At 62.1% G+C, this 7,427-nt stretch overlaps 1 long non-coding RNA gene across 2 annotated transcripts; it reads left to right on the top strand.

Annotated features, from left to right (window-relative positions):
- Positions 1 to 1,157: 1,157 nt before the first annotated feature.
- Positions 1,158 to 6,324, top strand: LOC143657908 (uncharacterized). Of its 2 annotated transcripts, none has more exons than XR_013163023.1 (3): positions 1,158 to 1,248; positions 5,867 to 5,951; positions 6,203 to 6,324. It is a non-coding gene; the product is annotated as an uncharacterized LOC143657908 (long non-coding RNA). The 2 variants fall into 2 exon arrangements; XR_013163022.1 differs by having other exon boundaries at positions 1,176 to 1,248; positions 5,835 to 5,951.
- Positions 6,325 to 7,427: the final 1,103 nt, after the last annotated feature.

The raw sequence follows: 7,427 nt of genomic DNA, 5'->3' as shown, positions 1-7,427 counted from the left end.
CCACCCCAGCTCTGGTCTCTGCGGCCTGCGGTGGGGGCAGGGGCTGGGGCTGGGGACGACGGCAGTGACTGGTCCTCCGTCTGAATCCAGGTCACTCCCGGCCTGCTCAGCAGCCGCTCAGTAATTAGAGGCCAGCAGGACACGGGCAAGCGGGTGGCAGGAGGCCTAATTGTCTGATTTTTCAGGTAATTAACGGGCGGCTGTCTGGCCCATCCCCGCAGGCCTAGCATCCGCCACCCCATTCCCCTGGCAGCCCCAGCTGCCTAATGAGGCCAATTATTGAGTGGTGCTGGGGCCCTCATTAGCCACCTGGAAAGACCGTGTGAGAATGGCTCCAGGGGGTGTGACCGGGTCAGCTCTGGTGGAGGCTGGGACAGCTCCCAGATCAGGGGTGCGGGGTGCACGGGCCTCCAGTCTCTGCTGCTGCCCGGCGAGGCACGGCCAACCTGGCACCTGGGGCCTTGCTTCTTACCTCTCCGCTCAGGGCAGCAGCTCTGGGTCACAGCCTCCCTGACCCTGTGCCCTGCCACTTTCCAGCTCTGTGGCCTTGGGCCTGTCGCACCCCCTTCTGACCCTTGTTATCCGGGATCAGAGATGATGGATGTTAAACACCTGTGCACAGCAGAGCGCACGGAGGCTCACCTTCTCCCGATCAGTGCCACTGCGTTCACCGCACCCGCAGGGAAAGGGAAGCCAGGGGAGTAGGACCTGGGGTCACCAGGTGTGAGGAGCCCACTGCGCAGGGCCCCTGGGGGTCAGGGGCACCAGGGAAGGACCCCTGGGATTCACCCTGAGGGACCTCCCCAGGGGATGTTGGGGGATAAGTAGGGGGTGGTGCTCTAGGAATCTCCTGGGCACCTAAACCAGGCAGGGAAGAGGGAAGTTGGAGAGGCCCAGGAAATAGGGGCATTTTGTGGGCATGGTGAGCCTGAGGGGTCCTCCCCCACCCTGGATACCCCAGGCCACCCAGGAAAGCCCAGTCGGGCGCACATGGGCACGCAGCCCACTGTACCAAGGCAAGAGCCTTTCTCAGACAGTTCAGGCCATTCTTCCCCAGAGGATCTGGGATACTGAATTTTGGGGGCTTCTGTAGCTTCTCTGTTCTAAGAATTCTGTGACCTAATTCCTCGCTGCCAGATTCCATGACGCTCCAGCGCCTGCAGTCGTCAGCCAACACCACTTTGGTCCTGCTGCCAGCCTAGAATCTAGGTCAAGGGTTTCCAAACTGTGTCCCCCAGGAGTCCCCAGGTGGGGATGGAACTGGGAGCCTCCTGACCCCCTAACCAGTGTCGCTCCACTTTGATCTCTGATAAAATATTAGTAGCTGCCCCTCTCGTGCATTCTGGCTCTGAGCCACATGTGCACAGAGGCTCTGCCTCCCCGATTGCATTTTGTCCTCGTGAAACCCTGAGAGGAAGGTTGCCTTGCTTCCCCACTTTCCGGATGAGGATGTTGAGGCTATCTGAGGCTGAAGCTGAGCAGCCTGCCCCATGGCTTACGGCCTGTAGGAAGGAGAGCCTGCCCTTGGACCCCAGTTCTCAGTGAGCCACCGCAAATTTGGGTTGCACAGCTAGAAAGTTAGGGGTAGGAGTCGTGGGGAGTACACGTTTATCAGTTTGTTTCCTGTAGGTGTGAGCCCACTTGCCTCTCAGCCCCAGGGTGGTCCCCTGCCCTCCACCACATGGGGTCTGTGTGTGTGTGTGTGTGCGCCTGTGTGTGTGCGTGTGTGAGGGCTGGTCTGCCTGCCTGTGCTTCCCTTCCTTCTGCTGTGGGCTCTGCCTCCCCCGCGCCCAAACCAACAGGATCCAGCCCAGAAATAGCATATGTTTCCAGCCTCTGCTCGTCCAAGTCATAAATCGCATGGTGTGATGTGCTCTCCGTGTCAGCTTGCTTCAAAAATAAGGGTGGGGGTGGCTGAGCGTGTGCGAGCAGAGCTCAGGGCCTCCTCTAGGTGGAGAAGCTTGGAGCTGGGGAGCGGGGGTGAGTCCAGGACAGAAGTTTAGGAGGGAAACAGGGACCAGTCTCCCCTGGGCCTAGGGCTGGGTTGGGGGCTCTGCCTAGAGTGGGAGTCAGAGGTTGGTGGCCCAGATTCCACCTGTGGCTAAGGGTTGAGTCTGAAACTGGAGCTAAGACCAGAGGTCAGAGCCTTGGGCATGGTCTTGGAGGCCCAGATTTGGCTTCGAGTCAGAGGTTAGAGGGCTGGGGCCATTGCTCACAACTGGATGGGGATGGAGTTAGGGTCAGGAAACAGGCTGGAGGAGGGTCAGAGGTCAGCCTGGGCCCACGGGCCACCTTGACAGCCTTCAAACCTTCCTGTTTCCTGGAAGTGACCCTGAGCGGAGGTAACAGAAGAGCACCTTGATAAGAATACAGAGCTGGCCAGGGGTTGAACATGCCTATGAAAAGAGCTAGGACCAGATTTTGTGCCCAGAACTGCCAAAGCAAACCTGGGAGTGGCCTCCAGTCCCTGTCCCCTGCACTTGGGTTGCCCTTCTCCCCAGGCCTCAGCTGCTCGTTTCTGAAATGTGGATGACTGCAGCACCCACCTTCACGGTGGCCATGCCCCATCAGTGCTGCCTCTTTCTCCCCTTGGGACCCTGGGGTGGTGGGTGGGGCAGAGGAGCTTCTGAAGTGAGGGTGAGTGTTTGAGGCAGAGATGCCCAGTGTGGATTTGTTTCCCTTTCCTTCCTCCGTGGGCTCAGGGGCACACCTGGGCTGAGGTTCTGGGTCCCCAATCACAGCCCAGGGCTCCGTCACCCCCAGGCTTCCCCTGCGTGATGACCCCGCAGCCCATCCAGGCCTCAGCTGTCCCACCCGGGCAGCGGGCAGGTCGCTCTGGCTGTGGCGCCTTTCCCGGGCCTCTGTTCCGCCAGCCGGGTTTGCCGGTCTCTCCCCCACTCTGGATCCAGTGTGGACAGATGTTTGGGGACAAGCCACGCAGCAGCTAGAGGGGGAGCCGGGGGTGGGGTGGGCTAGCAGGAATGAGAGGCCAGCAGTCAGAGGAGAAGGGTGCCGAGGGGGAAGCCTTGTCACAGGCCTCTCTGTTCTCATCTCCCACGGGGCCGGGTGCAGGCTAGCCGCGGGCCACCCACCCACCACTGGGGCCCTGACCCGAGAGGTCTCCCCTCCCCAGCGAACCATAGGAAGATGCATCCGAGGAGGGAATCGGGTGTGTGTGAAGGGACGGGAGCCGGGGGAGGCCGAGAGGGCCCCTGGGAGACAGGCGCGGTGGCACTGAGAGCCTGCAGGGGAGTGGAGGGTGACAAGAGGGCTGCCCTGCTCAGCCAGGATGCCGGGCCTCAGGATTTGGCTGTGAAAGTCCCGGTCACCTCCTCCAGCTGAGCTATTAATACCCAGCTACGACCCACACACTCTCGCTGGGAGGACGCCGAGTTCCTCGGGGGCTAAAAAAGGTCTGAGGTGGGGTTGGGCCAGCCCTCCTCCCTCTCTTCGTGTTGGACGAGCTGGGGCCAAAGGCCAGGCTGGCCTGGAAGGGGGCCTGGGCCAGGGTCGGGGTGAGGCAGGTGGCAGAGCCCTGAGGATTCCAGGTCAGAGGGAGGCGCGCGGCGGGTCCGGTTCCCGGTGCTCAGACGCCCGAGGGGAAGGGGCTGGCCGGCCCAGGAGGGGACAACCTCGTCCTTCCTCCGCGCAGACCTCAGCTCAGCCCACCCTAGTCTGTGACGAGACAGCGAGCTGGAGGCCAGGAACTGCGTCTCTCCTCTGCCACGAGCGGCCTCGGGGGATCCAGGGAGGAGTCTGGAGTCCCAGCGGGACCTGGGCCGCCTAAAGCGTAGCCATTCATGTTTCCGAAAACTCATCTATTCGCCACACTCTCTGGGGAAGGAATTGATAGATGCTGAAACTGAGGCGCAGCCCCCGCCCCACAGCCTGACATGGACGCGGTTTATCAGACCCCAACCCGCCCCTCCCCCGGGGGGGTTGCTTCCTGTGATAAGTCATTCCAAGAGAAGGCCCCTAAGTCAGAGCTTTCCACCCAAAGGCCCGGGTCATCGCCGCAGCCCAGGCCCGTCCGGGTGGCTGGACCAGGAACGAGGAACCTGCCAGGCCCCTTCCTCCTGTACTGACCAAACGGCCTCCAGGGACTGGCAGCCACTTCTTCCCCACTGCCCAGCGCTCAAGGGCGTACCCTTGGGGGGCTGTGGGGGGTCTCTGGGCTTAACTCCACGTGAGGCCACCTGCTCCCTGCAAGGTCAGGGCTGTGCTTCCCTCCCTTTGCACAGCAGATGCTCCAGGGTCCAGACACAGACCCCAGAGGCCGCAAACTTGGCCGGGAGACTCCCGATGAGAGAGTGGTTGAGAGAGGTGTCAGCCCCAGAGGCCCCTGCGCCGGAAATCCTGACAGCTGCCTGGCTCACAGGCCCTGGGCACCCGGCCCTGCCCAAGGGCAGGCGGCGGCTGTGTCAGGTGTCCAGAGAGGTTGGGGGTGGGGGGGCTATGGCCGGGTCCAGGGGCTGTCTGCCTGTGGTTAGCGAGCCTGTCAGCACCTCCCCGGCTGCCAAGACAGAGCGGGGCCCAGGGTCTGGGGGCGGGGTGCTGCCCTATTCTGCGGGGTCTAAATGGGGGAAGGGGGCAGGATCTGCCCTGCCCTAAGGAGGGAGATGAGGCCCTGCCCAAAGAGTCTGAGGAAGGAGATAAGCCCAAGAGCTTGGGGACCAGTAGAGTGTATGTATTTCAGCAGTTGGTGGGGAAGGTGGAGGTCCAGCCTGACAGCAGGGAAGGCTGCCCCATAGCCCGGGCTGGGGATGCAGCTCTGGGTCTGCACCCCTCTTCCGTGTTCCCACTCAGCTGCGAGGCAGGTGGCTCTGCAGGGTGAGGCAGGAGCCCTCTGGCCTCAGAGTGATGCACAAACAGCCTCCAGGCTTGAGTTCTCCAACCAGGAAATAGAGATGGATTATCCTCAGTCCTGGGGGAAGGCCCCTGTCTCTGTGTTAGGGGAGGGGCTGGCCAGCCTCAGTTCCTATGGGCCTTCTCCCAGGATGGACCCCAGGGCTGCTGCCACCTCCCATCTGCCCACTCATCTCTACGCCCTCCTCCCACCCAATGTCCACCTACTCAGAGTCCACCTCCCCAGGCAGTCTTCCTGGATTGATGAAGGTGGAGGCATCATGTGCCCACCTCCCAGGCGAGGCTTGGCCCCTCCACCAGCAGACCCCAACCCTGGGAAGGCTCTGGGCCTCCATCTCTCTTCTCTCAGTTTCCTCTTGATGCCTGGGGCGTGCTCTTGGACCCCAGGCCTTTAGGTCTCTGACTGCAACAACCCGTCTGCCACACCAGGTTCTCCCCACCTCAGCTGTCCCTGCCCCTCAGTCTGGGACCCGGCCTGTCCCCTCTCTGCTCAGTCCTCTACCCTCTGCCTCTCTGTCTCATCTCTCTGGGTTTTATCTTTGTCGCTGGGGCTCTACCTCAGGCCTGGCCGACTCTCTGTTTTTGTCTCTACCTCTGTCACTGTTTCTCCAGACCCTCCCCTGGTGGCATTGTTCCTCCCCGCCCGGCCAGGATGCCTGCCTGGACAGCGGCTGGGATGCCTGTTCACTGCGCACCAGAAAGAGCTCGAGCAACACTGGTGGCTTCAACTCTGGCCCAGTTACCAGGAAGCTGCTGCGATTTCCGCAGGGCAGGCAAAGGAGAGACGGACAGAGGGCCCTGCGCTGACCCATCCCCTCAGGGGCCTAATGACCCCAGGTCCCCTTTGCCCAGGCCACTGGCCATGGCCCCTGCTCAGGCTCCCAGAGCCCAGCACCCATGGGCTTCCTGTCCCAGCCCCAGCTCACCGCTGCACACAGGTTTCTGAGCCCTGGTTTTCTCCTCTGCAGAGTGGGGCCGACACGGGGCTGTGTTTCAGCAGGTGTGTGGAGAATTGAATGTCAGTGCTCACAGCAGGCACCTAGCACCCTGCCCGGCATGACAGGCCCCATTACTGTCCTGCGACGGTAATTTCCCAGGGTCTCCAGAGCCGCAGTGGGGGGGGGGGTGTGTGGGATGGTCTGAGCCTGCTCAAAGTGTCCCCACACCTACCACATGTCCCACGTCCATCCCTTCCTCTGTTGGACAGGAGACATCCCCTCACACCTGGGACTTTCCTGTCCCCAGACTCAGTCTGAATTGGCCACAGCAGTGCTCACCAAATTAATTACTGCAGGCTTGGGGATGCAGATATTTTTTTAAGAAGACATTTTTCCAGGGGAAAAAACATGCCGGAGCTATAATTAGTCGGGAAGAGGAAAGAAGAGTGGAGCGTGTGAATCACCAGCCCCAGCGACAGACTGTCAGAGCCGAGCAGGAGTTCCGGGAGCAGTGGCCGGGGTGGGGGTGAGCCGGGTGCTGTGCCGTGGCGGCGCAGTGCTGCCCGCAGGCAGGCTGGGGGGGGGGGGCCGCGAACACAGATCAGAGATGGGGTCTTCACCCAGTACCCTGGAGAGTCTTGATGTCCCCACCTCCAGAGACCCCAAGGGGGGCCCAGCTTCTCACCTCCCCCACAGCTCCAGCCTGCCCCGATTGTCCCTGGGCTTCTGCCCCACTCTGTCACCCCAGTGCCTCGCAGGCACGATCATGGCACAGAGTCTTGTAACTGAGATGAGGAGAGAGAAACTGTAGAGGGTTGAGCTGCCACGAATTTGGACACCATCGAGTCCGACTGCTCATCCGTTCATTCATCTGTTCATCAAACACTGAGCTGCTGCCATGTGCCTGGCCCACAGAGAAGCAGGCTGAAGCTCAGAGACGTGCAGGGCCTGGCCTGAGGTCACACAGCTGTGAGTGGAGCTGCCTCTCTGCCTGTCCTCTCATCGCCAGCTGCACAGAGCCCAGCTCTGGGCAGGAACCTGGGCCCCCGAGGCGACGGCAAGCGCACCTCATACCCCCAAGCCAGCAGCAAGTGGGACGCAGCCAGTGACCTGCAAGGCAGAGCGCCCAGTGCCCCGATGGCTGGGGGAATCTGAGGGGGTTCCTGACCCAGCCTGGGGTCACAGAGCGCTTCCCCAGGGAGGAGATGCACTCATAGGTGAAGAGTCCAAAGGCTGGAAACAGCATGACCGTGATGGTGGCCATCACTCTGAGGGGACGTTAGGTCACTCACGTGGCTGGGCTGAGGGAGCAGCAGGATTGGGAGGGTGGGTTGCCGGGGAGCAAGGTCATCACCGAGTCCGCTCACCCGGGTTTCCATGAGCAGCTGCAAGGGCACGGCCTGCTGGCTGGGGCCACCCAGCCCATGGGGATCCCCCACTGGTTCTTCGGCTGTCTGGGGTCCACTGCAGCAAGGGAGCCCCTGTCTGGAGTGGCCAAGGAGGCTGGCCCTAGGCTTCTCCCTCCCTCCCTGCTCTCTGAGGGCTGCGTCGCCAGGCCCCCGGGACTACACTGGAGCAGCGTGGCCTGTGGATGAGAGCAGAGGCCCCAGGCCCCCAGGGAGG

This window comes from Tamandua tetradactyla, chromosome 15 (genome assembly GCF_023851605.1).
Source record: "Tamandua tetradactyla isolate mTamTet1 chromosome 15, mTamTet1.pri, whole genome shotgun sequence".
In the NCBI taxonomy this organism is placed as follows: domain Eukaryota; kingdom Metazoa; phylum Chordata; class Mammalia; order Pilosa; family Myrmecophagidae; genus Tamandua; species Tamandua tetradactyla.
Note: the sequence above shows the minus strand (reverse complement) of the source record. Positions and strands in the feature narration are given on the sequence as shown.